Here is a 24,545-nt window from a genome sequence, read left to right as displayed (position 1 = left end):
GGGGAGTGAGTGGCATGGATGAGAAAAGCTGGAGGAAAGGAGGGGAAAGACCAGTCGTGCACCTGGAGCACTTGGAGCGTACAGGGTGACATGTGCTCCCCAATTTCCCATCGGGGGCCTGCCCTCCCCTCTGGCCAAGGGTCTTACTTACATTCATTCATTCATTCAATCGTATTTATTGAGCGCTTACTGTGTGCAGAGCACTGTACTAAGCACTTGGCAACATACAGAGACGGTCCCTACCCAACAATGGGTTCACAGTCTAGAAGGGGGAGACAGACAACAAAACAAAACATGTGGACAGGTGTCAGTAGTAGCCATTGGGAGGGAGAGGAGCAGATGGAGTTGTGTTCTCAGAGTTTGGAGAGTGGGGCCTGGCCAGTATTGCCAGCACTGCCAGAGTCTGGCTAGTCGGGGTCAGCTAGTGGCTAGAGAACCACTGGAAGTTAACGAGGCCACCCCTTCGCTGCAACCCTCCCCAACCATTTATGAAAAAAAGGATTCCCAGCGAGACCATGCATCTTTTCCCCTCCTAAACCACCTTGCCCCCAGACAGCTCCAGGAGGCGGGGTGAGGGAGTTTTGACTCACCGATTGCCATCGGAGCTCCAGAAATCTGTCCGGCCAGGTGGGCTGCAGCCTGACCCTCTCCTGCAGCTCCAGCCTTGGCCTGGGGCTGAGCGGTCGGTTGTGCCACCTCACGTTTTGGCCCCCGTGAGTTCCGCCAGCCAACGTGTGGCTCCCCCCTTCTAGCCTAACCAGGCTAGTGGCCCGGGGAAAGTCCTAGACAGCGGGAAAAGACGTCTGTGAGAGCGTACAGAGGCAGGAGCCAGGCAGGACAGGATTCAATGAAAAGCACCACTCCGGGGGAAACGGAGGACCAATCGGCAGCCACCAACCCACAGCGTGTTTTAAATCGAACAGAGGAGAACAGAGACCGCGCTAAATGTGTGGGTGGAAAAATGTGAACACGTGAAGTGCGTTTTTGTTACTCGGAGATAAAAGGGAGAGGGCGAGAAAAGGGGGTGGAGGAGAGAAGGAGAATGGGGGAGGAAATGGGGATGGGGGAGAGAGAAATGGAAACAGACAGGGAGCGAGACAGACGGACAGGTCTGGTGCTTTATTAGTTTAAAAATAGAGGGGTTAGCAGGAGGAGGAAGCAAGCAGTTTGGAGTCCTTTCCTGTCATTCTGAAAGGCAATTCGGACCCCCTGGGAAAGAGCACACTTCAGGGAGGATTCCCTCTCCTCCCTCAGCCCTTAGGTGGCCTCTGACCCAAGGTCACCCACACTCTCCCCAAGGTAGGGGTTCAATCCTGAGAGGCCCGGACTAAAGGGGCAGGGCGCTCGCTCTTCTGGAGAGAGGTAACCAAGGTTGTGGGCCATGACCCGCGCCTTTCTTTCGTGGGTTTCCCAGCCAACATGAACTGTCAGCGGAGCAAGGTGCCACCAGGAGAGAGAGACACAAGAGAGTTGGCAGGGAACAGAGCGTGGCATCGGGTGAGCTAATAAAAAATCTGCATTCCCAGCTTAAGTCATCAGAACGGATAGTTCAAACCAGAACCAACTCATCTCCTGTCTGGCCTTGAGGAATCCAGGCCGCCCCCTCAAAGGGGATGGGTTTCCCCAGTCCACTAGGCCTGCTCCAGAACCAGGGACAATCATCACCGGGGCTGCGCCATCTTGGGGATAGAAGGGAAGGACCAGGTAAACTGGGCAGACTGAGGAACTCAAAACCAGCTGAGCAGGAGGCTTAGCAAGACTCTTCCAGGCCTGATTCCTTACTACAGAGTTGGTAGGCATGCTCCCTGCCCATAATGATCTTACAGTCTAGGGCGGGAGACAGACATTTCCTTTTTCCTTTTCTTCTTCTTCCTTCTGCATTGCCCAGACTTGCTCCCTTTATTCATCCCCGCTCCCTGCCCCATAGCACTTAGGTTCATAGCTGCAATTTATTTATTTATGTCTGTCTTCCCTTCTAGGCTGTAAGCTCATTGTGGGCAGGGAAATATGTCTGTTATATTGTTCTACTGTACTCTCCCAAGCACTTAGTATAGTGCTCTGCACACTGTAGCGCTCAATAAATCCGAATGACTGACCAGCTGACCAACTAAAGGTGAAGGAAGAAGGGGCTCCCTTCAGGCTCCCCTTTCAGTGCCAGGATGTTCTGGTGGGGATGGTGGCCAGAGAAGAGATCAGTTGGCAAAATGAGACTGAAGCTCGCTGCCCCACACCCCTCCACACAATATGGTCATTGTATGTCCCACACACATTTCTCCCCAACATACGGTAGTCTCAGTGGCCCCCGAAGGAAGGACTGAGCCTAGACCTCAAGGCCAAATGAGCTAAAAGGTCATGTGCAAGAAAAATTGTGAGTACTCATTAAGGGACTAATACAGCGCATGTGTATATATACACACATACACAAACACAAACACAAGGCCCAACTTTCCATTTCCAGCTAGGTGGCAAACTTGGGTAAGGGCTTCCAAGGGGTGAAGCAGGGAAAGAAAAATGAGAGCCAAGGACTGTGGCGAGCTGGTTACTTCTTCAGGATGGCCTCCAGTTTTAACCCCAAGGTTCCAAGTGCCAACTGCTCATTACAGCTATTACTGGGATGCTCTCAGGGCTCCATGCCAGGGCACCTTCTAAATGCTCTGGGAGATTGCGCTCACCATCTCGTGTCTCTGAGATCTAGCCCCCACCCTGAGAGGCATGGGAAGCATTACCACTGCTACTACTACTACTACTTCTACTATATTACTATTACTACTACTACTCCCTTTTCTACTATACTACTATTACTATTACTACTATCTTTGCTACTACTAATAATTAATAATTATGGCATTTGTTAAGCATTTACTGTGTGCCAGGCACTGTACTACTACTACAGCTACTACTATACTACTACTACTTCTATTACTACTGCTACACTACTTCTACTACTATTACTTCAACTACTAAGATTACTGCTACTACTACTTCTTCAACTACTACTAATACTCCATTACTATTATTGTTACTACTCTATTACTCTTATTATTACTACTACTATAACTTCTACTACTGCTATAACTATTACTATACTACTCATACTATTATTACTCCAGGACTACTACCGTACTACTACTGCTACTATCACTACTATTACTACCCTTTATTCATACCCTTTATTATACTACCAGGTCCTGCAGCAGCTGCATGTAGAGGTCATGCCTAATGCCCACCCCTTCCCCTGGAATTAGTGATTCTTCTTGAATCTGTAAGCTCCCCAACTAGTGTATTCACATGCTCTCTTTGCTTATCTATCATTCAGGGGTATTTATTGAGTGCTTGCAGTGTGCAGAGCACTATACTAAGCACTTGGGAGAGTACAACAGAGTAGTAGACAGATCTCCACCCACAAGAAGCTTAATGAACAGATCTACAGGATTTACTTGGTCGAAAGGTTTCAACAGCAGTGATAATCATACAGCGGAATCTTAGATCGGCTCCAGAAATAAACCCAGGAATTCCCAGCTTCCCCCAAAACACTGCTACAGCTACAGTTCCCAAAATAGCTCCCCTGTGGTCATGTCATGAATAGATCCACACCGGGTACTTTTCCGGATTTCAGCCCACCCAGAAAAAGACAATTGCTAAAATCTTTCCCTTCTGGAGGCAGGCTTGGACTCTCTCTCTCTGTAAAAAGGGGATTAGGAGTGTGAGCTCCATGTGGGACATGGACTGTGTCCAATCTGATTAGCTTGTATCCACCCCAGCACTTAGAACAGTGCCTGGCACATAGTAAGTGCCTAACAATTACCTTAAAAAAAATGCGCCAGCTCATTTCCTTGTGACTGGAGTCAGTTCCAGTCAGCATGGTTGACTTCAGTAAAGAAAATCCACTGAGAAGCAGCATGGCCTAGTGGAAAGAGCACAGGCCTGGGAGTCAGAGGACCTGGGCTCTAATCCCTGCTCCACCGCTTATTCATTCAATCATATTTATTGAGCGCTTACTGTGTGCAGAGCACTTTACTAAGCGCTTGGGAAGTACAAGTTGGCAACATATAGAGACGGTTCCTACCCAACAGCAGGCTCACAGTCTAGAAGGGGGAGACAGACAACAAAACAAAACATAAAAACCAAATAAAATAAATAGAATAAATATGTACAAGTAAAATAAATAAATAGAGTAATAAATATGTACAAACATATATACGTATATACAGGTGCTGTGGGGAGGGGAAGGAGGTAAGGCGGGGGGATGGGGAGGGGGACGAGGGGGAGAGGAAGGAGGGGGCTCAGTCTGGGGAGGCCGCCTGGAGTAGGTGAGCTCTCAGTAGGGCTTTGAAGGGAGGAAGAGAGCTAGCGTGGCGGATGTGCAGAGGGAAGGCACTCCACGGCCAGGGGGAGGACGTGGGCTGGGGGTTGACGGCAAGACAGGTGAGAATGAGGCACAGTCTAGAGGGGGAGACAGACAACAAAACAAAACATGTAGACAGCTGTCTACAAAAAATTCTAAAATACAAAAGTGATCAGGTTGTCCCACAGGGGACTCACAGTCTTAATCCCCATTTTACAGATGAGGGAACTGAGGCACAGAGAAGTTAAGTGACTTGCCCAAAGTCACATAGCTGACAACTGGCAGAGCCGGGATTTGAACCCATGACCTCTGACTCCAAAGCCCGTGCTCTTTCCCACTGAGCCAGGCTGCTTCTCTTTGGTGCTTGCTTGATAGTTGGGGGCTGGAGTGAGAAAGTCCGCCGACATGAACCCATGAGGAGCCAGGCTGGTGAATAACTGAGAAAGAAGGGAGCCTTCTACAGGTGAGGCCTCTTTTGGTGATTGGGCATTGGCTCAGAAAGCAGCCCCCCTCAGGGATGAGTGGGGAAGCATCATAGATAGATGGATAGAGCACAGGCCTGAGAGTCAGAAGGAGCTGGGTTCTAATCCCAGCTGTGCAACTTGTCTGCTGTGTGACCTTGGGCAAGTCACCTCACTTCTCTGTGCCTCAGCTATCTCATCTGTAAAGTGGGGATTAAAACCGTGAGCCCTATGTGGGACAAGGATCAGGTCCAACCTGATTAACTTGTATCTATCCCAGCACTTAGAACTGCACGTGCTTAACGAATACCAACAACATTATTCAATACCCTTCCACAGAGGGGGTCCAGTCATGGTTTCTTCAGCAACTACAGGGATCCGTAAAGATCCTTATGGAAAAGACGTCACAAGAAGAGACAGTGGCGTTCCCAAGTAAGCCCTGCTAGTAGGGGAGAGGAGGCTCATTACTGCCTGTTTCTAGCTGTAACCTAAAGCAATCTTCCAGAAGACTTCTAACATATATCAGCTTTCCCTTCCTGTTTTTTGGGGGGTGTCAGTCTAGAAGTTTGGGCTCCCCCCATCCCAGCTTCCAGAATCCCTTTACACAATCAGATGGGGTGTAGCAGGAAGAGCCCCTAGCAAACGCAGAGAGTGTGTGGTCCTTGCAATCAGCCACTCGCTGCGTCCCCTTGGCTATCGTCTTGAAGCAAAATCAAGGGCAGAGAGGGTACTTCGTTCAATCTCTTTTGCACCATAATTATGGTGGTATTCATTAAATGCTAGCTTTATGCCAAGCCCTGCAGTAGGTATAAGATAATCAGATCAGACACAGTCCCTGTCTCCCATGGGGCTCACAGTCTAAGAAGAGATATTTTATCCCCATTTTACAGGTAAGGAAATGGAGGCACAGAGAAGGTGAGTTGCCTCTGGTCACACAGCAGGCCAGTGGCAGAGCCGGGGCTAGAATCCAGGTCTCCTGACTTCCAGGCCCACGCTCTTTCCAGTAGGTCTTGAAACCATCAGGCACGATCTCCCTAAAATCTCCCCTGCTCCTCTCCAATCCCCCCTTCTCCTCCAACCTCTTCGATTCTCCCTATGTTCACTGCAGGAACTCAAGGTGAAATCTCTCACCTCGTCTCTAAGTCTAACCCCTCCACCTGTACTTTGGACCCCATCCCTTCAAACTCTTTTAAAACACTTGCCAACTCCCTTCTTCCCTCCTTGACTGCCATCTTCAACTATTCACTTTTAATGGCTTCTTCCCTACGGCTTTCAAACATGCTTATGTATTCCCTTTCCTAAAAATACCTTCCCTTGAACCCACAATTTCCTCCAGTTATTGCCCTCCTACCATTTCTATCCAAATTTCTTGAGAAAATTGTTTACACCCGCTGTCTCCACTTCCTCTCCTCCAATTCTCTCCTAGACCCCCTCCAATCTGGCTTCGGCCCACTTCACTCCACAGAACAACCCTCTTTGAGGTAACCAATGACCTTCTTCTTGCCAAATCTAATGGTCTGCACTCCATCCTAATCCTCCTAGACCTCTCAGCCGCCTTTGACGCTGCAGACCTCCACCTATTCCTGAAAACATTACCCAACCTTGGCTTCACTGACACTATGCTCTCTTGGTTCTCCTCCTATCTCTCTGACTGCTCCTTCTCAGTCTCTTTTGCTGGCTCCTCTGCCTCCCACCCTCTGAAAGTAGGGGTCCCTCAAGGCTCAGTTCTAGGTCCTCTATGCAGATGATTCCCAAAACTCTATCTCCAGCTCCGATCTCACTCTTACCCTGCAATCTCAGATTTCCTCCTGCCTTCAAGACATATCTACTTGGCTGTCCCGCTGACATCTCCAATTAAACCTGTCCAAAACTGGACTCCATATCTTCTCACCTGAACCCTGTCCTCCCCTGTCTTTCCCGTCACTGTAGGCAACACCACTATCTACCCTCTCTCCCAAGCCCATAACCTTGGCGTTACCCTCGTCTCATCTCTCTCTTTCCACCCACATATACAATCTGTCACCAAATGCTGTTGGTTCTACCTTCACAACATTGCTAAAATTCGCTCTTTCCTCTGCATTCAAACTGCTGCCATGCTGATCCAAGCACTTATCCTAACCCACTTCTACTACTACATGTGCCTCCTTGCTGAGCTCCTGGCCTCCTTTCTCTCCCCATTCCAATCCATACTTCACTCTGCTCAATAAATCATTTATTGACAAAAACGTTCAGTTCATGTCTTCCCACTCCTCAGGAAACTTAAATGGCTGCCCATCCACCTTCACAACAAACAGAAACAAACTCCTTACCATTGGCTTTAAAGCATCAGTCAGCTTGCCTCACCTTACCTCACCTTACTAATCTCCTACTACAGCCCAGCCCAGAGTCCACTCTTCTAGCCCCAGTTTACTCACCATGCCCCAATCCCGTCTATCTCACCGCCGACCCCTTTCCCAAGTCATCCCCCTAGCCTGGAACTCATTGCCCCTCCAAATATGCCAGACCACCACTCTCACCATTTTCAAAGCATTACTGAGGTCACACCTTCTCTAAGAGGCCTTCCCTGATTAAGACCTCTTTTCTCCAGCTCTATCTCCCTTCTGTCATCTATGCACTTCAATCTGTGATGTTTGGACCCTTGATATTCACCCCATCCTTGACCCCACAGAATTTATGTACATATCTTTAAATTATACATTATAAACTATTTATTTATTCATATTAATGTCTGTCTCCCCCTCTAAACTGTAAGCTGTTGTGGGCATGGAACCTGTCTGCTAATTGTACTGTACTCTCTCGAGTGCTTAATACAGTGCTCTGCACATAGTAACCGCTCAATAAATTTGATTGATTGCTTGTCTTTTCGAAGCCGGAAGTTGGGTGAAATGAAGAGAAATTCAAGCAGAAGAATTACTGCTATGGTTTGCTCCAATACCTGCTACATGCTGCGACAAGCTACATGAGAAGCAACGTGGCTCAGTGGAAAGAGCGTGGGCTTTGGAGTCAGAGGTCATGGGTTCAAATCCCGGCTCTGCCAATTGTCAGCTGTGTGGCTTTGGGCAAGTCACTTCACTTCTCTGGGCCTCAGTTCCCTCATCTGTAAAATGGGGATTAAGACTGTTAGCCCCCCGTGGGACAACCGGATCACTTTGTAACCTCCCCAGTGCTTAGAACAGTGCTTTGCACATAGTAAGTGCTTAATAAATGCCATCATTATTACGGTTCCCTTCAATAACAATAGTAATTGCGATTTTTTTAAGTGCTTACTAAGTGTCAGACACCATACTAAACCCTGGAATACAAGATAATCATGTTCCTCATAGTCCCGGCCCCATGTGGGGCTCACAATCTAGTAGTAGTATCAATCAATCAATCAATGGTATTTATTAGGCACTTACTCTGTGCAGAACACTGGACTAAGCAGTTTGGAGAATACAATACAACAGTTAGTAGACATATTCCCTGCCCTCATAAGCTTGCAGTCTGGGGGTGGGGGGGAACAGATGTTACTATAAATAAATAATGTATAAAATATCATTTATAAATTTGTGAATAAGTGTTGCGGGGCTGAGGGTGGGACGAAAACCAAATGTTCAAAGGTCACAAATTCAAATGCACAAATGACGCAGAAGGGAGAGGGAGCCAGGAAAAAGAGGGCTTAATTGGGGAAGGCCTCTTGGAGGAGACGTGACCTTAAAAAGGCTAATAGTATCCTATTATCACTATCACTAAATCCTGCCAGTTCAACCCTCACAACATCGCTAAAATCTGTCCTTTCCACTCCAACCAAACTGCTACCACATTAAACCAAGCGCTTATCTTATCCCACCTTGATTACTGTATCAGACTCCTTGCTGACCTCCCTGCCTCCTGTCTCTTGATGATGATGATGGTATTTGTTAGGCACTTACTATGTGTCAAGCATTGTTCTAAGTGCTGGGACAGATACAAGCTAATCAGGTTGGACACAGTCCCTGTCCTACATGGGGCTCACAGTCTTAACCCACATTTTACAGGTGAGGGAACTGAGGCACAGAGAAGTTAAGCAACTTGCCCAAGGTCACACAACAGACAAGTGGCAGGACTGGGGTTAGAACCAAGGTCCTCTAACTCCCAGGCCCATGCTCTGTCCACTGGGCCACACTGCTTGTACTTTCGAAGGAGGTCACATCTCCTCCAAGAGGCCTTCCCCAATTATGCCCTCTTTTTCCTGGCTCCCTCTCCCTTCTGCATCATTTGTGCATTTGAATCTGTGACCTTTGAACATTTGGTATTTGTCCCACCCTCAGCCCCACAACACATTCACATATTGACAAATAATATATTATAAATTATTTATTTATACTAATATCTGTCTCCCCCTCTGGACTGCAAGCTCATTGAGAGCAGGGAACATGTCTACCAACTCTTATACTGTACCGCATTGTATTGTAGCAAAATACTTCTCAGAAAGAGGTTTATGTCATGGATACAGCAGTAGCACAGACTCGGGTGGAGACAGCAGCTGAGAAGAGTCATAAGCAACCCTATTGTGCATTGGCTAATGGACATTCCCCGGAAATTGGGGGTGGGGAGGCAAGTGAAGGAGGGACTGTGGGTTTTAGGGTCTGCAGTCCCAGGACAGATGCTTGGGGACTCGATAGGGGATTCTATCCAGAGAAAAGAGGGCCTCGGTCCGCTGGTGGCCCCGGCCTGGCTCCTGGCCGGGACGGAGAAGCGGCATTGACTCAGCCTGAGCCTGACTCTGAGTCGGAAGAGCTGGCACCGAAACCCGGGACTCTGCGGTTAAGATTTTCCTGGGATGAGCAGATGTTCCCAGAGCCCTAGACATCCACTGGGGCTGGGTCAAACGGTGACCATGGGCCCAATGGACCCTGGCCAGAAGCTCTGAGAGACCACTTCCCCATCACGACCTCCCTGACTTGGAACTGCACCTAACGAGGAGGCCCCTCCGCCCCGATTGCCATAACTCAGCTCGGGGGGGCCCAGGGCCGGTTCAACCTCTTTCTAAAATCTCCCTTGGGGCATTCTGGGAGAGGAAGAGACAAGCCACAGGTCACATCAGCTCCAGAGGGGGCCCAACCCCCTTGGCTTCAGACAGTGCTTGGGAAACCAGGGTGACGTGTTTTTGGGAGTCGCACCTCCCCGGGGTTGCTTGGGGCACGGGGCAGCCCGAACAGGTGCCATCTAGTCATTAGTGAAGCAGAAGCAGCGTGGCTCAGTGGAAAGAGCCCGGGCTTTGGAGTCAGAGGTCATGGGTTCAAATCCCGGCTCCGCCAGTTGTCAGCTGTGTGACTTTGGGCAAGTCACTTCACTTCTCTGGGCCTCAGTGACCTCATCTGTAAAATGGGGATGAAGACTGTGAGCCCCCCCGTGAGACAACCAGATCACCTTGTAACCTCCCCAGCACTTAGAACAGTGCTTTGTACATAGTAAGCGCTTAATAAATGCCATCATCATTATGATTATTATTATTATTAGCAGACACAAAGCGTTGGAAGGACTGGAGGGAAAAGTGTTGGGAGGGGGAGGGCGGAGAAGAGGGGAAACGGGATGTTGAAGGGAAGATAATAGTTCAGAAACCAGACAGATGAAGTGTCTAAATGCCAGCCAGCAGCAGATCGCCTAGCCTCCGTCTTTGGGCCTTTGAGCCGGAGAGAGGAGCATATTAAATTTTAAACAAAGACTACCCCCAGGGAATCGCATCCCAACACCCTCTCCCAACATGGGCCTCTATTTCCAGAACCATCAGACGTCGAGTTCAGATAAAGTGAACGGTTCTCGAATCTCTGGGGTTGATAGAAAATAATTTTAAAGATATACACACTCCTACTCCATGCAGTGGCTGGGACACTGAGCCTTCTGAGGGGAAAGCGGTCCCTGTGCTGACCCACCCCCGTCCCCCCCACCTCTGAATAGCCCCAGGAAGGGCTACTGAGCCCATGATCCCAGGTTCCCGGCTCTTCCCGGGAGGGAAGCTGTCAGGAACCGGGGGAAACAACAACCAAATGGAAGAAAAACAGAGGATGGGAGGGAAGCGAGGGAAAAAAGAAAAGATGGGAGAAGGGGGCTGGAGCTGGAAAAGAAAGATAAGACTCCGCCTGCCTGGGTCCGGAAAGGAAGGAAGCAGCAGCCCCGGTGGTAAACGTCAGTCTGAGGGTAAAGGAAGAGGTAAGAGACACTTTTCTAGAGACTGCAGGAACAGCGAGAGAGGCAGCTTTGGACTATTGGGAGAGATATAATGGGAGACACTAAAGAGGGGAGGGAGAGAGAGAGAAAGAGAGAGAGAGAGGGGAAAGATAAATTTAGAACAGTGAAGGAGCGGATCTTCCTTTGGTAATTCTATCCCGATTTCTGCCCCTCCCCCTCTTCTAGATAACCTAGGTCGGGTCCTGCAGCTCTGGCACAGGAAGCCACTGGCCTGGGGACTCTGGGCACACATGCTGAGGGCCATGGGCACCCCAGAGGATTCTGGGAACATGCCGGCCTGTGGCCACTTTTACATCTCCCGCACCCTGTCAAGTCAACGCAGAAATGGGGAGAAGCTGGGTGTTAGCCACCAAACCCAGAGGCCTCTCAACCTCCTCCTCCAGAAGAGCCCAGGGCCCCTGGGCTGGTCCTTCTGGCTGGGAGTCCTGGGGGCTGACCACTGGGAAGAGCCAACCCAAGCAACCTGGATTCTAATCCTGGCTCCACCACTTGTCTGCTGTGTGACCTTGGGCAAGTCACTCGACTTCTCTGGGCCTCAGTTACCTCATCTGTAAAATGGGGATTGAGACCATGAGCCCCATGTGGGACGTGGACCGGGTCCAACCTGATAAACTTGTGTCTACCCCAGTGCTTAGTACAGTGCCCGGCGCATACTGAGCGCTTAACAATTGTCATAAAAAAAACAAAACAAAAAAGCAATCCATGCACTGCCCACTGCCTGGTGGGTTCAGGCATCTTGTCCCATCCCTCTAATCAGGGGTAGGGGAGCAGAGGAGAGGTAGGTGGGCTTGAACATGGGACAAAATGCCATTTATACCTTCCACCTTTCTCTCCACCTCTCTCTGTTCAGCTCTCTCCTTTTCTTTCCATTCTTAAAAATATGTTATGAAATAAGAAGCAAACAAAAAAAGGAAGTTGAACCCCAGGATGGAATTGGAGCACTAAGGTGACAGTCTAGAATGAACTCTTACACCCAAGCTATACAGAGGTGAAAATCATGGAATAATAATAATAATGATAATAATAACAAAGGCATTTTTAAGCCCTTATCCTGTCTCAAGCACTCTGTTAAGTACAGGGGTAGATACAAAATAATCAGATCGGTTACAAGGTAATCAGGCTCACAGTTGTAATTCCCATTTTACAGATGAGGTAACTGAGGCACAGAGAAGTTAAGTAGCTTGCCCAAGGTATAAGTATTTAGTGAGCGCTAGCTGTGTGCAAAGCACGGTACTAAGAGCTTGGGAGAGGACAGTGTGTCTGTTTACTCTTGTACTGTACTCTCCCAAGTGCTTAGCACAGTGCTTTGCACATAGTAAGCACTCAATAAATATGACTGAATGAATGAATGACAACACAATAGAGTTGGTAGGCACAGTCCCTGACCTCAAGGAACTCACGGTTTAGTGGGGGCTACAATGGGGGATAACAGAGGCAAAGGAGAAGGTTAGCACCTGAGCCATGCTGGGGTCCCATGGTGGAAAACCTCCAGAGGCCTTGTCTGCCCCTTGTCAATCACAGGCCCCAAGAAAAGGGGAGGAGGAAGAAGTTAAAGAGGCCAAAGTTTCCTCAATCTCCTTAACAACTACGTGAGCAGCAGGGCTCTCCCTCATATTGGAAAATCTCAGGCCAAAGATGACCAAATGTCTGATGGAAAGTTGGGGGCAAGAGGAGGGCGTCTGTGCTACGCATCTCTGAGAAGCCACCAGTCGATGCTCAGTGGTTAGAGAAGAAGTGGTGTAGTGGAATCAAAAGATCGTGGGTCCTAATCCCGGCTCCACCACTTGTCTGCTGTGTGACCTTGGGGAAGTCACGTCACTTCTCTGTGCCTCAGTTCCCTCATCTGTAAAATGAGGATTGAGACTGTGAGCTCCACATGGGACAGGGACTGTGTCTAACCCGATTTGCTTGTATCCACCTCAGCACTTAGGATAGTGCCTAGCATATAGTAAGTGCTTAACAAGTACCATAATTATTATCATTATATATTGACAGCCTACTGTGTGCAAAGCAGAGAGTCTTTCCGAGAGGACAGTGGAGTTGGCATTTCCCTCATCTGTAAAATGGGGATTAAGACTGTGAGCCCCACGTGGGACAACCTGATCACCTTGTAACCTCCCCAGCGCTTAGAACAGTGCTTTGCACATAGTAAGCGCTTAATAAATGCCATTATTATTATTATTATTGGCAGATGCTAACCTTGCCCTTGAGGAGCTGCCAGTCCGGTGGATTGACAGTGATAGCTCTATGCAGGGCTGAGGCTGCCAGAGGAATGGAACAGCCCCTCCTGGCACCCTCCGGCAATCCGAGTCCTAATTCCAACAGTTCCCGCCCTGAGACGTCTCCAGGTGAAGACGATGGGCCAGGGCGAATGTTTCCTAATCGTCATCCCTGTTTCAGTTTCACAACAGGTCGGTTTCAATTTCAGAGCACTGGCCTCCTCTGTGGCACTAGCTCTGGGGCTTGGGAATTGTGGGGGTCGGCGTGGGGGAGAGGGGGATCGGAAAGGCAGTGCGTGGAAGCTGGGCAAATAGGGAAGGAATTTAAAAAGTTGAGATGGAGGCCAAAAGGGGAGGAAACTGCCCGCTGTGGGCAGGGATTGTCTCTGTTGCGGAATTGTTCTTTCTAAACGCTTAGTACAGTGCTCTGCACGTAGTAGGCGCTCAATAAATACGATTGAATGAATGAATGAGTGACTGAAAGGAAGGGGGTGGGGGTGATGGGGGAGGGGGCAGGCGAGAACAGGTTACTTGACTGAGAGGCAGGTTCCCAGGGAATCTTTGACTTGACCACTTCATTTCTGATGGAAGTAAAAGTCAGTTAGTCTTGCTGTGGATCCTCTCTGACGCAATTTAAATAAGAATAATAAAGCTATTTGTTAAGCATGGGTTCCAATCCCGGCTCTGCCACTTGTCAGCTGTGGGACCTTGGGCAAGTGATTTCACTTCTCTGTGCCTCAGTTACCTCATCTGTAAAATGGGGGTTAAGACTTTGAGCCAAGTGTGGGACAAGGACTGTGTCCAACCCCATTTGCTTGTATTCCCCTGACCAGCACTTAGTACAGTGCCTGGCACAAAGTGCTTAACAAATACCACAATTATTATTTATTATTATTCACTTACTATGTCCCAAGCGCTGGGGGAAATACAGGCAGGAAATGTGACTGCCAACTCTACTGTATTGTTCCCTCTCAAATACCTAGTACTCAGCTCAAAGGAAATGCTCAATAAATACCACTGAATGATAGATTGATTGATGGGTTAGAGTCCCTGCCCCATGTGGGGTTCCCAGTCTAACGGAGAGGGAAGATGGGCATTTAATCCTCCTTTCTCAGATGAAGAAACTGAGGTACAGCGAAGTTAAGTGATTGCTCATGGTCAAGCAGCAGGTAAGTGGTAGGGCCGGGATTAGAATCCAGTTATCCTGACTTCCAATCCTCTGCTCTGTCCTTTAGGCCACACTGCTTCTTAAATAATAATAATAATAATAATAATGATAGCATTTATTAAGCGCTTACTATGTGCAAAGCACTGTTCTAAGTGCTGGAGAGGTTACAAGGTGATCAAGTTGTCCCACGTGGGAGACAACAGTCTTAATCCCCATTTTACAGATGAGGTAACTGAGGCACAGAGAAGTGAAGTGACCTGCCCAAAGTCACACAGCTGACAATTGGCAGAGCCAGGATTTGAACCCATGACCTCTGACTCCAAAGCCCGGGCTCTTTCCACTGAGCCACGCTGCTTCTCCAATACATTAATAAACCTATATTGCTCACTTATAATTGATGGAGTACCCAATTCTGGGTAATTTTGATAAGAAACAGGATATCCAAACTTGGCTCAGAAACCACTCTGACATAGACATCAGTGTTCCTCTGAGAAAATTGGCTCTAACTTTTTTCCAATGGTATTTGTTTCCTGCTTACTATGTGTCAGGCACTGTACTAAGCAGTGGGATAGATACAAGATAATTGGGTTGGAGACAGTCCCTTTCCCACATTGGGCTCACAGCCTTAATCCTCATTTTACAGATGAGGTAACTGAGACCCAGAGCAGAGAATTGACTTACCCAGGGTCACACAGCAGGCAAGTCACTGAGTGGGCTCAGAACCCAGGCCCTCTGACTCTCAGGACCAGTTCTTAGGGCATCAGCTGTGCCTTAATTCTGAGGCTCTGCCTGTAGGGACAGCTTTGGATCACCAAAGGCCTCCCGCTGTCTTCAGAAATGACGCTGCTGACTAGAAAATAAATATGGCACTTTTAGAGAGCGGGTGATTCATGGAGACTCCGTCTCTTAAAGATACCAGATTCCTCCCCAGGCTAAAGCCAGACCCCATAAATTAGAGCCACGTATGTATTATGCACATTCAGGGGGTTCCTCTTCCTTGGTTCAAGCTTTTCTGTAGGAGGGAGAATTCAACACTGTACAGGATAAAACGCAGCTGGTTTCACTGGGGCAAATTTCAGTGTCTTAAAAAAAGAAGACAATTCCATAATGGCACCTCCCAGTTTAATTATAGGGAGATTTCCACCCATGAACCCCCTCCTCTCCAAGATTCAGATTCAGGCCGGGAAGATGAGAAAAGTTCTCCCCTCCCCATTCGGGGAAAAATGGTAGGTCTGCCAACCAAAGTACAAAGGACCACCGACCAACGAAAGTTCTCTCCCCTCTAAAAGAGAATCCGGCCTGGGTCCCAGGCACCGGCCTGCTCTCGCCTTCTCATGCTCTGTACGAGGCCAGCAGCGGCAATAATGAAAGCTCCGGATAAATAATGTTCAGGTTCAGACACAGACTGATAAAAGCAGGGGCACTTCAAAGGTAAGACTGAAACTCCATCCTTAATCCTCCTCATTGTGTCTGGGGACAGCAGGGGGTCTGGAAGCCTGTGTCTGTCCTTACCTACCGCATGTGTTTCCACACAGGGACTCACATTGGGACTCGTGGCGGGTGTGGGGGAGAGGCAGGAGGAAACTGATGGGGGATTAGGAGACGGTGGGGTGGGGGGGAGAAGAAGGGTGTGGGGAGCGGGGAGACAGGAGAGGAGTGTCTGGAGATTGCGGGAGGGTGGGGGGCAATGGATGGAGATGAGAGTGGGGCAGGCCTCGGGGGAAGGGGGGGGATGGAGTGGGGATGGGAAGGGGGAGGCTGGGGAGGCAGGGAGAAGGGATGGGGTTGGGGATGGGATGGGGAGATTTGGTATTTGCCCGAGGTCACACAAAGCAGACAAGAACCAGAGTCAGAATTAGAACCCAGGTCTCCCAACTCACAAGCCTGTGCTCTATCCGTTAGGCCACACTGTTCCCTAAGTCCTTTCTGCTAGAGCACGCTGCCTCTTACCTCTTCCGGCATTCTAGGATTCATGAAGCAGCGTGGCTCAGTGGAAAGAGCCCGGGCTTTGGAGTCAGAGGTCATGGGTTCAAATCCCGGCTCCGCCAACTGTCAGTTTTGTGACTTTGGGCAAGTCACTTAACTTCTCTGTGCCTCAGTTACCTCATCTGCAAAATGGGGATTAAGACTGTGAGCCCCACATGGAACAACCTGATCACCTTGTAACTTCCCCAGTGCTTAGAACAGTGCTCTGCACATAGTAAGCACTTAACAAATACCATCATCATCATCATCAGGACACTATGACCCAGCTGATTTTCTCCTGCTTCAAGAAGGTAAAACTCCCAACCACATCCCTGTTTTCTCTGCTGAAAAGGTATTACATGAAATCTCCCTCCTGCTTCCCAAAACGTTTCCCTTAAATTAATGTAAGTTCCTTATGGGCAGGGAACTTGTCCACCAACTCTGTTCTTTTGTACTCTCCCAAGCGCTTATACGGTGCTCTGTACACAGTAAGCGCTCGATAAATATGATTGATTGACTGACTGACCCCCCCCCAATTGCCAAGTCACAGTCTTTTTGGGGGCTCAAGGCAGGGATCAAGTATAAAAGACTCCTTTGGAGATGGGCCGACAGTAGTCCCTCACATAGAGTTGGATATTCTTGTCCATCTGGAACCTTGCTTAAAATTGAGTCACTACCCAATCTCCCTTCCTCGGTGTCCTGCTATCCCATCAGCCACTTCAGTCCTCCCACCTTTACCTGCTTGTTTATTTGTAATTGCTTTATTTGGTTCAATTCATGGGCCCAAGGATCTAGATACCATAATTCTGTCATATTGTACGCTCCCAAATGCTTAGTACAATGCTCTGCACAGAGTAAACGTTCAATAAATACAACTGATTGATCCATTAAGTGCTTATTATATGCAGAACACTGGGTTAGTTCCTGTCCTACTTGAAGTTCAGTCTAAGAGGGAGGGTGAAAAGATTTTTAATCCCAATTTTAAGGATGAGGAAACTGAGGTCAAAGAGAAGTTAAGCTCCTTGTGGGTAGGGAATGTGTTTTCCGACTCAGTCATACTGCACTCTCCCAGGCACTTAGGAAAGAGCTCGGCATCCAGTAAGCACTCAATAAATGCAACTGATTGAAATAGAGAGATTCGCCCAAGGCCACACAGCGGGCGAGAGGCAGAGCTGGGGCTAGAACCCAGGTCTTCTGACCCCAAGGGCCATGTTCTTCCCCCTAGGCCAGGCTGCTTCTCGTTTAGGTTCTCAGTTCCTCAAGGAAAGTCTCATCTTCTTCTGAATGTTCCCCCCATGCACAGTTCGGTGTCTGGCCCAAAGGAAGTGTCCAGACAGGGGCTTGGATTTTTTTTTTTCTTTTGCAGTAGGGGAGAGGGCTTGCGCCATCTTGGTGGCATCCACTCACTCCCGGACCCCCAGTAGACAATGGGGGTCCTGCTTTTCAAAATGGCTGATGAGGAGCACAGGTGCGGTCTATGCCTATATGCCTCTAGACTCCTACAGCCTCTAGACTATAAGCTCATTGTGGGCAGGAAATGTGTCTGGTATATTGTTCTATTGTACTCTCTCAAACGCTTAGTACAGTGTGCTGCGCACAGTAAGTGCTCAATAAATACCACTGATTGATTGACTGCCGAACAGAATAGCTGCTAGACCCATGGTTAAATTTCACCCGCAAATTTTTTTCCCAATGTTTTGCCCAGAAGAGACGGAATGTGGCCTAGTGGAATACAGCACAGGCCTGGGAGTCAGAAGGATGTGGGTTCTAATCCTGGCTCTGTCACTTGTTTGCTGTGTGACCTTGGGCAAGTCACTTCACTTCTCTGTGCCTCAGTTTCCTTATCTGTAAAATGGGGATTAAGACCGTGAGCACCATGTGGGACAGAGACTGTGTCCAAACTATTTAACTTGTATCTACCCCAGTGCTTCCTACAATGCCTGGCACATAGTAAGTACTAAACAAATACCATTAAAAAAAGAGGAGCTAAATAAACTTCTCTTCCTACTATTCCTACTCCATAGCAGAGAACAACCAGTGCCCTCCCTCAACTGAGAAATCAACACTGAGTAGGACACTCAAAGTAGACTAATAAGGGCTGGGGTGGAGCCTTTTCAACTTTCTTGCGAGAAGTGGGGGAAAAGCAAAAACCAAGAACCAAAAAAATACCTCATTTCCCTCCCCAGAGGAGGGGCAACAGGAAAAGAGTAGTGGCAGCAGAGTAGGAGTGGTTAATCGATCAGTGGTATTTATTGATCACTTACTGCGTGCAGGCCACTGTACTGGGAGCCCTCGGGAGAGTACAATTCCATGGAGTTGGTGAGACACAATCCCTGTCCTTGAGGAGCTTCCAGAGGAGCAGTTGTGTTTGGGAGGGGTACGGGATCACTACTTCAGGACAGAATTGTCATACTACAAATCCAAACCTTCTTTAGCTCCTGCTCTACCAGAGAGACCACTCCGAAGCCCTGTCCCACCGTCGACCCCCAGCCCACGTCCTCCCTCTGGCCTGGAATGCCCTCCCTCCACACATCCACCAAGCTAGCTCTCTTCCTCCCTTCAAAGCCCTACTGAGAGCTCACCTGCTCCAAGAGGCCTTCCCAGACTGAGCCCCATTTTTCCTCTCCTCCTCCCCATCCCCCCCCACCCTATCTCCTTCCCCTCCCCACAACACCTGTATATATGTTTGTACAGACTTATTACTTTATTTATTTTACTTGTACATATTTACTAGTCTATTTATTTTGTTAATGATGTGCACTTAGCTTTAACTCTGTTCTGACGACTTGACACCTGTTTTGTTTCCTTGTCTGTCTCCCCCTTCTAGACTGTGAGCCCGTTGCTGGGTAGGGACCGTCTCTATATGTTGCTGACTTGTACTTCCCAAGCTCTTAGTACAGTGCTCTGCACACAGTAAGCACTCAATAAATACGATTGATTGATTGAATGAATGAATGAATGAATGAATGAATGAATGAAAGAAGCGGGGTCTTCCGTACTCCTGGTGCTGTGCTTTCACCCCTAGCTATGCTAGATAGTAAGGGCTCAGTACACTGCTCTGCACACAGGAGTTTAGGAAGTGTACTGTTCTGCATACAGCAGGCACTCAGTTCACTTCTTGCACATACAAGCCATTTAGGACAGTGCCTGGCATTGAGTGGGAACACGGGCCTCCGAGTCAGAAGGACCTGGGTTCTAAATCCCGGCTCTGTCACACTTCATTGCTGTGTGAACTTGGACAAGTCACTTCACTTTTCCGCACCTCAGTTCCCTCATCTGTAAAATGGGGATTAAATCTTGTGCTCCCTCCTATTTAGACTGTGAGCCCCATGTGGGACCTGATGACGTTATACTCTCCCAAGGGCTCTCTGTACAGTGCTTGGCACATAGTGGGTGGTTAAAAATACCATATTTATTATTATTATTAGCAGTAGTAGTAGTAGAATGCTCTGCACACAGGAGTTTAGGAAGTGCAGTGTTCTGCATATAGTAGGCACTCAGTACAGTACTTGCACACATGAGCCATTTATGACAGTGCTTGCCACTGAGTAGGGGCTCAGTACAGTGCTCCACACACAGTAGGAGCTCAGTTCAGTGCTTTGCACATAGCAGGCATTTAAGACAGTGCTTAGCACACAGTAGACACTCAGTCCTGTTGATCCTGATCCTGGGAACATGTGTAGCAACTCTATTGTACTGACCTCTCCCAAGTGCTTAGTATAGTGCTATGCGCAAATACCATTAATTGATTGATTGCTCCTGATCCTTGACTCTTGATAAAACTTCCTTTTTGTCCTCCTTCACAGAATATCATCTGCTCCTTGTATCCATGGCCACCCCGTGAGTTAAGGGGTAGAAGTAGCACCTGTCTAAGGACCCTTCTGGGGGACAGTGGAGACACTTTTGCTTAGGGCTCCCCTTCTTCTGCTGGCCCATCCCTAGGCAGGACAAACTCCCCGTGGCTTCTTAGAGAGAAGAGCAAGGGTTGACGGTGAAGCGGCCACATGCCACATTGCCTTTGCCCAGAGTGAGGGAGGGTATGATTCCCAGATATCCCAAATATCCCAGCATCCCCAGGGCAACTTCCGGCCCCCAAACTGGGATCCCAAGTCCCAGTACCCTCTCCCACCCTGTACCATTTCCAATCGATCAATCAGGTATTTATTGAGCGCTTACTGTGTGCACAGTGTTGTACCAAGTGCTTGGGAAGAGTACAGAGAAGCAGTGTGGCCTACTGGAAAGAGCACGGGCCTGGGAGCCAGAGGTCGTGGGTTCTGATCCCGGCTCTGCCAATTGTCAGCTGTGTGACTTTGGGCGAGTTACTTAACTTCTCTGTGCCTCAGTTACCTCATCTGTAAACCAGGGATTAAGACTGTGAGCCCCATGTCGGACAACCTTAGCAATAACCTTGTATCCACCCCAGTGCTTAGAACAGTGTTTGGCAAATAGTAAGCGCTTAACAAATATCATAATTAGTATTATTATTACAGTACAATAGAGTTGGTAGAGGCGATCCCTGCCCAGAAGGAGCTTCCAGTCGATGGAGGAGGCCGACATTAAAATAAATTACCGATATCAGAAACAGTGTAAAGTATCAGAAAAGTGTAAAGAATCCAAATGAAATTGTACAAAACTCTCCTTAGAGGTCCCTGGGGTCTTTTCCAGCAGTCCTCCTCTGTGCCTGAAGTGGGAGGGAGAGGCAAAATCGGGCCTCCTCTCAGAGTCGAGGAGGAGGCGGCCAACCTAGAGCCCAACTCCCAGAGCCTAGTTCCCTCCCCGCACCGTCCAAAGATGACAGTATGTCTTCCGGCCCCTCGGTCTTAGAATAGCCCGCTCTCCAAAGTCAGTTACTAACCTTCTTCTAAATAGGAGCCTGGAACAGATTTTGTAAGTGGCTTCCCAAGGCAAGGGTGGATCAAAAGCAGTGGGTTGGATGGAGGGGAGGAAGAAGGAGGAAGAGGGGAGAAGGATGAGAAGGGGTGGGGGAGGAGAAGGAAGACAAGGAAGCAGGGGAGAAGGAGGAGCAAGAGGAGGAGGAAGGGAAGGAGGAAGAGAATGAAGAGGGAGGAAGAGGGGGAGGAGGATAAGAGGAGGAGGAAGAGCAGAGGGAGAAGGTGGAGGAGAAAAAGGAGGAAGAAGAAGAGGAAGGGGGAGGAAAATGAGGAAGAAAAAGAAGAGGCGTGGAGAAAGAGGAGGAAGAGGAGGAGAGAGAAGGAGGAGGGGGAGGAGGAAAAGGAGGAAGAGAAAGAGGAGGAAGGGGGAAAGGAGGAGAGGAGGAGAAGTATAAGTGGGAGGAGGAGGTGGAAGACAGAGGAGGCACTCAGAAATAGTGGACATTTATTTGGAATGAGCAAAGTAAAGAGTAGGTCAAGTCGGTGATAGCCAGACTGAATGAGCCCAAGGGCTCTGACGAGGATAATTACCAGGATATTATCCCCGGCCTGTGGCTAAGGCTCTTTCCCCACCTTTCCTCAAGTTTCTAATGGCAAGGAGTCCCCATGGCTCCGGAAAACGTGTCTGTGGGCCACATCATAAACTTCACTTTTATTTATTTAAAGCACACAGGGACTGGGGCCGGGCGAAGGTCTCCGAAAGCAGAGAGCAACCTTTCCCCGGCCACTGGTCAGGGGAGGCTGCGATTTCATCAATCCAGCCGGCCGGGGCCTGGGAGGGCATTCATTCCCCTCCGGAGAGGAATTTTCATTTTAAACGCAAATAACGGCGCGTCTGGGTACTCCCCGCCCCACGGCGCCCCGAGAACGGCCCCTCAGGACCCCCGACTCACCATCTCTTTCCACGGTCCGGCCCACCCCCCACCCACACATCCCCTTGGCGAGCCTTGCCATTTCAGGACTTTACAGATGTATTTAAATTAATTACTGGTCCGCTGCATTAGTTAAAACCAACGAAGCCTCTTAAATCTTCCCAAACTACTCATCTGACTACGGGGAAGCACTCTTCCAGCCACCATAAAAGTCATCTTAAAAGGCAAATTGAAAAACACACACACACACAAACACACACACACACACACTCGATAACGAGTCGGGAGTTTCAACAGGCAAGTGCAGGCTTTCAGAGCTTCTCCCCCCGTCCACCCTCAAGCCCCCCAGGACCACAGTCCATCGCCCCCCACCCCCGGGGCCTATCTGGTCTAAAACCTCCCCAAGCACCGTGCCTCACCTGTCCGATGGGCACCGTGGAGCCCCCCTGGCCCGGTCTAAAACACTGCCCCCTGTTCCCCACCTGCCCTATGGACAAGGTGGAGCCCGCCTGGCCCTGTCTAATACACTGCCCCCTGTGCCCTACCTGTCCGATGGGCACTGTTGAAGCCCCCCTGTCTCGGCCTAAAACACTGTCCCCTGTGCCCTACCTGTCCGATGGGTCGAAGCCCCCCTGGCCCGGTCTAAATCCCCCCTCCCCGCCCTGCTGAGCCCGGGGGACCTTTGCAACAGGTCAGTGCCCTCTGCCCGGAACCCAACCGGGCAAACGGGGGCGACGGGGCCCCCCGATCTCCCGGCGGGCACTAGGCTGGGGGGGGGGGCGGGTCCTCCCCTCGGCCCCCCGGCGACAGCCCCTCCTCCCCCGGCTCAGCGCCAACTCTCACCGCGGCCAGCGGCAGCGCTGAGGAGGAGGAGGAGGAAGAGGGAGAAGACACGCAAACACGCACACACACGGAGAATAAAGTTTGTGACCAGGCACGGGAAACGGGGGGAGAAGGGACACAAACTTCCAGCCCCGGATCGATAGCCGGAGCCAAGTGTGCGGGCCGCCCACGTGCGGGGGGCTGCGGGGGGCTGCCTCTTCTCTCCGTCCTCCTCCTCCTCCTTCCCTTCCCCCTCTCCCTCCCTCTCTCCTCCCTTCCCGACGCCATCTCTCCTTCTCCCTCTCTCCCTCTCTCTTTCTCTCTCTCTGTGTGTGTGTGTGTGTGTGTGTGTGTGTCTGTGTCTGTGTCTCGGCGACATGTTTGCAGCCCCGGATCCGGGCTCCGGCGCGGTGCTGCTCCCCGAGCCGGGGGCGGGCCGAGCCGCCCGCTTTCCCTCCGCTCCCCCGCAGCCCCCCTCCCCAGCCCCGCAGCCCCCCTCTCCTCCCCATCTCCCTCCTCCGCCCCCAGGTTGAACAACTCACCCGAGGGATCCAGGAGCTGCCGTTCAGGAAGGGGCTGGGGGGTGGCAGGGGGCCGATCCCCCGGTTATGCCCTCCCGCCCCTCTGTTGCTGCTGCTGCTGCTGCTGCTCTCACCACCAGCTCCAATCTCCCAGCTGCCTGCCCCTTCCCTCTCTCCCTTTATCTCTCTCCCTCCTTCTTTCCCCCCCTCCCTCTCTCCCTTTCTCTTTCCCCCTCCGTCTCTCCCTTTCTTTTTCCTCCGATTCCCTCCTCCCCCTCTCTTTCCACTTCCCCCCCTCCCTCTCTCTCCTTCCCTCTCTCTGTCTGTCTCTCTACAGCAGGAAGGAAGAAGGGAATGAGGCAGAGCTGACGTGAAGAGATGCAAAACAGCTCCTCCTAACCCGGAGAGAAAGAGAGGAAGAGAGAGACAGAAAAGCAGCTCCTTTTTTTATCTCTCTTTTGTTTTCTCACTTCCTTCCCCCCTCTACCCAGCACCCCCCCCCCCTTCTCTGCCAGACCAAGTTTTCTTTCGTCTCCCACCCAGGATTTTTCCTTTCTTTCTCTCTGTTCAACTCTCCTACTCTAATTGAAAGCCTGAAGGGACTATTCTTTCTCTCTCTCTGTGTCTCTCTCTCTCCCTCTTTCTCTCTGCCTCTGCCCCTCTGTTTTTTCCCTTCTCTTCCCCCTTTTCTTTAAAAGGGTTTTGTTTGCTGTGGGAGTTTCATTTGAAAATCAAGTCACGCCTTTTTTTCTTCTTTCTTTTCTTCTTTTTTTTTTTTAAACATCAGAACAGAAAAGGGGAACAAAGCAGGGGGAGGGAGAGGAGGGTTTTCTAGAAGGAGCCCGAAGTGGAGAAGGGTTGGGGGGAGGGGGACCCAAGAGCAGCAGCCTCCTGCACCCTGTCCATACTGAGGGGGAGCAGAAGAGGTGGCCTGGAGAGGAGAGGAGCAGAGTCTCTGGGGTCCTTCGGAGGGAGGGAGATGAGAGGTCCCTCTCCAAAGGGAATCTGTACTTTGGTGGCAGTGTGTGTGTGTCTGTGTATGTGTGTGTGGCTGGGGTGTGTGTGATTCA

General features: G+C 49.8%; 1 protein-coding gene across 1 annotated transcript in view; it reads right to left on the bottom strand.

Annotated features, from left to right (window-relative positions):
* ZNF710 (zinc finger protein 710) overlaps positions 1-23,519 on the bottom strand; it is a 77,236-nt gene extending 53,717 nt beyond the window's left edge. Inside the window, exons 1-2 of the mRNA XM_038767610.1 lie at positions 23,497-23,519; positions 591-782 (exon numbers count right to left, since the gene is read on the bottom strand). The gene's annotated coding sequence lies outside the window, so the exon portion shown is untranslated. The remainder of the gene's footprint in view (positions 1-590; positions 783-23,496) is intronic.
* Positions 23,520-24,545: the final 1,026 nt, after the last annotated feature.

Source organism: Tachyglossus aculeatus, chromosome 26, assembly GCF_015852505.1.
Source record: "Tachyglossus aculeatus isolate mTacAcu1 chromosome 26, mTacAcu1.pri, whole genome shotgun sequence".
NCBI classification, from domain to species: Eukaryota; Metazoa; Chordata; class Mammalia; order Monotremata; family Tachyglossidae; genus Tachyglossus; species Tachyglossus aculeatus.
Note: the sequence above shows the minus strand (reverse complement) of the source record. Positions and strands in the feature narration are given on the sequence as shown.